Source organism: Chrysochloris asiatica, unplaced genomic scaffold (genome assembly GCF_000296735.1).
Source record: "Chrysochloris asiatica unplaced genomic scaffold, ChrAsi1.0 scaffold00002, whole genome shotgun sequence".
NCBI lineage: Eukaryota > Metazoa > Chordata > Mammalia > Afrosoricida > Chrysochloridae > Chrysochloris > Chrysochloris asiatica.
Window position 1 is genome coordinate 241268 of NW_006408520.1, and position 4434 is coordinate 245701.

Genomic DNA, 4434 nt, shown 5'->3' on the forward strand with positions numbered 1-4434 from the left:
TTCCAAGGAGCAGCTGGTGAGCTTGAACCACCGACCTTGCAGTTCAAATGGCTCTGCAGTCTGGCACATTAACCCACAGTGCCACACCAGGACTCTCATACCTAGTCATGAATTTACTATCTGGGTAATATAATAGGTTCTTGGTTAAATTCTATTTGTTGGGCAATGTACTTATATATACATAAATAAATATGCTCAGCTTAAATAAAATTTTTCTCAGGAAACAAAATTACACATTGTTCAACTTTACATCTGATATCCAAAGCAGTTAGCTACTTAAATAATTAAACATGTCATTAAATAATTAATTAATTTTACACTAAATCAGTACACATGGATTTTTCCATTATATACTTTTATTGTCATCATTGCTTCAAGAAAATTTACATATTTAACTACATTTATTCCTTTTAAGAAATTCTTCAAGTTTTTTAAATTGTTAAATGATTATATGGTAACAAATGACAATAAAATTCACATAAAATGATATATTTATAAGAAAGTCTGAGAAGAATAAAAGTCATTTTATTCAAATACATTTTTGTTAATTCTAAAACTTACCTCTTTTGGGAAGAAGCTTCATGTTTAACTATATGAAAAGTTGCAGAACTGCTCATATAAATGCAAACTAGGTGTGCTATACAGAAAAGGGCATATCCTCAGTCTAAATCTCTTTACATATCTCATCTAATATTGGGAAAATTCCATCAGAAAAGAAACAGCTAGCTTTCTATAAAGGCCAAGGAACATATTCAAAACAAAATGGAAAAATAAGAAATAATTATAGCTACAATATGTATTAGTTATTTTTACCAATACATTCTTCCATAAGCAGAGTTTGTTCTCCTTCCCCTGTCCCAGGAAGTTTCTCCATATAACATAAAGACTGCTCTAGATTGATTGGAAATAACATAAAAGTGTTGCAATTTTAAACATATGTCTATATAAAGAAATGACTAATTTTCAGCTCTGTAAAATAGGAAAATAAATAGCCTTTTAAAACCAGTTTTTATAATTAAACATTTTTACAATTAATGTCTGCAGTCTTTTGACCAGACGTTGTTTCTCACACTTTGGATATCTGAAGAAGGGACCAGTCTCTGGAGGAGAAGATCATCCTTGGTAAAGTGAAGGGTCAGCGAAAAAGAGGAAGACTCCCAGCAAATGAATTGGAACACCGGTAGCTGTAAAGGTTGAAGCATAGCAAAAGTCGTGAGACTTGAGTAGAACCGCACAGTGTTTTGTTCTGTTGTGTATAAATAATGTCGTTATAAGGCGGTATCAACTTTTCAATACCTAGCAACAACAGTATTTTGAGACACTCCAAAAAACTGTTGTTGTTGTTAAGTGCCATTGAGTCCGTTCCAACCCATAACGACCTTGCATCAGGTTTCCAAGGAACGACTGGTGAGCTTGAACCGCCATTCAAACTGATTTTGCTATTCAAACTGACTTTGCAGTCCAGTGCATTAACCCACAGCGCCACACCAGGACTCCTCCAAAAAGAACTAGTGCTATCTTTTTTTTTTTTTTTTCCTCTTTACAACTTTTGCTTCTGTACACATACATGTTATTTTCTAGTAATTTGAAATCTGCACACAGGACCCTTGCTATCCTTGCAGACTTAGGAGCGCCCAATGTGTGTGCGTGGGTGTGTGTGTGTGGGGGGGGGAGGGGGATAGAGGAGTCTTCAGTGCAGCTTTCCTGCCTTTTCTCTCACCGTTGTATTTTTCAAAAGTTTAAAGGCAATTCTATTATTTTGGTTTCTCAAGGGTTATTTAATAGTTATTAAGACTCCTAGCAATCTACATAGGGTTTCTGAGAAGTGATTGGTGGATTTGAGCTTTTTTATTATTGCTTATCCAATAGTACCAAAATAGGCAGATTGTTTATGAATAACACATTAGAGCCATAGCTGTTTTATCTATTTAGTTTACGATTTGCACCATATCAAAATTACGCTTTTAGCATCCTCAAGAGATTGAAATGGTGTTGCTTTTCAATGTCTTTTAAGTTTTGTGGACAAAAAGAAGTGTGAATTGGCAAGATCAGGAAAGTAGTGAGTTTTACCAATAAAACTGTTCATAAAACAGCCTTTGCTACCCTGGAAGAAAGAGTAGCACCCAATGGAGGGGAAAACAAAAAACAAAGAACAAATCCCTATTGCAGCTTTCCTACCTTTTTTCTCACTAATGCATTTTTCAGTTTTTAAAAATCTTCTTCACAATACGCCCATGGTTACCCCTTGCCTTTGGGAAAATCTACTTAAATTACCCCTTTTGGAGGCCCACAATATTCTGTCACCACAATATTCTGAACTGTCTTTTCTGCCTTGAATTTAACTTGGCCAACGGATTCCCTTCAAAGCCACATTATGATTGGATTTTTGAAGGCAAGTGTATTGCTGAGAAAACAAAGACAAGTGTATTGCTGAGAGAACTTGTCTATCATCATCTGATTATCACGGTGATATGTTTAAAATGGTTTGTTTGGAATAAACCCATGCATGTATAAAGTGGAGCCCTTGTAACAATACTCTTTTACATAACCTCGTAATACAGATTTGATTACTATTTACGATTTCCATTGATTCTTTTACTCAAATCACCATAGTTTTTCTCCTTATTCAAAAACTTTACTTGAGCTCTTTTTTGACCTTTACGTATTATAGCAATGACTCTTTAATTTGCATTCCTCTGTCTAATAGTAAATTTGAATTTTTTTAATTAATTTGAGGCAGTGGGAATAGTTTTATAGCTGCTTTTTTGTTTTAACAATTTTCCCTTCTGATAGATGACCTTTTTCTTGTCACTGTATTTATACTGTTTACGATGTTTTTATTGTTTTATTTCTTGCATTTAAGTCAACAACTGTTTTGTTTATATTTATTATATGTAGTATGATATATAGATTGACATTTATTGAGTTCCTTATGGATTGTAAATATGTTAAAAAGTCATTGTTTCTTAATTCCATATTTGTTCTCTATTCTGGTCCATTGAAATCACAGGTGGGTTAAATTTCAGGCACAGTTCATCCTAGGACAAAATTCACTTAAAAAAAAAAAAAATCTGTGGATCAGTAAAACCTAGAATACAAGTTTTATTCTTCAACCATACAAATATGGGAGGGACATAGGATTGAATTTTCTCCCAGCCTACCAGGAGAGTACCCCCATATTTTCCACCTTAGAAAGCAACCTTGCCCCATTTACCTGGATGTTAATCCTGACCCCTAGGACTGAGGAGGTTGGCTGCTCTCAATAGTGAAGTTCCATCTCCTATGGCTGTGCCCTGTTAGAAAAATAAGATAAAGTTTTGTACCTGAAAGGGGGATGCTGCTCTAAAAAAAAACACCAAAATACTTTAGGAAAAAGTATAGAGGCTAGAATAATTTTTAGGTGCTTGATAGGAAAAGCCTAAATCACCTTAAAGAGACTGTTGAATAGAACTATGAATTTAATAGACAGTTTTAGTGAGGATTCAGAAAGCTCCTATCAGTATGAACAGGTTGCTGCTAGACATGTAGATATTAAAGTGTTTCTTATGTGACTTTGAAAGGAAATGGTGAACATGTTACTGACATTGGAGAAATGATGATTCCTTTTATAATGAGACTAATAATATGGCTGGATTATGTTTAAACATTTGTGAAATATCAGATTTTTTAGTGAAGAACTTGGTTATTTGGCTAAGTAGATTTCTAAGCAAAATCTTGACTGTGAAGCATGATATCTTCTTGTTACTACAGTAAAATTTGGAAGAAAAGAGCATATTTCATAAAAGAAACCAGAACTTGTATATTTAATTTTTGTTTTTAAGAAATCCAAGAAAACATGCCTTGGATTTTTAAATCCAAACATTGCTTCTTCCCAACGTTTCCTTGATCACAGGATAAGCTGAAATGAATGTGGACACCTTCACTTAGAGAAATCAGTAATTTAGTGTTATAAAAAATGTTTACACTTACTTAGTTCAATAGTCTCCTCAGGCGCATGTGACCAGTGAGCATTCATATTTTACTTAGGTCCCTCAAAAGAGTCTCATTACTACCTTGCCCCTATTATCTGGGACATCAATAGAAGTCACTCTTCTTGATCTTAGTAATTACAATCTAGTACAATATAATTACAAATATAGCCTCATGTTTCAGGTGTATTGCATAGGTTAGCACTTAAATTATCTCACATTTAGTATTGAAAGGAGCTTTGACCATGGGTTAAATTTATAGATAACTTTGAGGTCAGGAAAAGCTATATTGTTGTTGTTAGGTGCCATTGAGTCAGTTCTGACTCATAGTGACACAATGCACAACAGAATGATAAAACTTTGGTGTTCTGTGCCATTCTACAATCGTTATGTTTTAGGCCATTTTTGCTGCTACTGTGTCAAACCACCTTGTTAGAGGTCTTCCTCTTTTTCACTGACCCTCCAG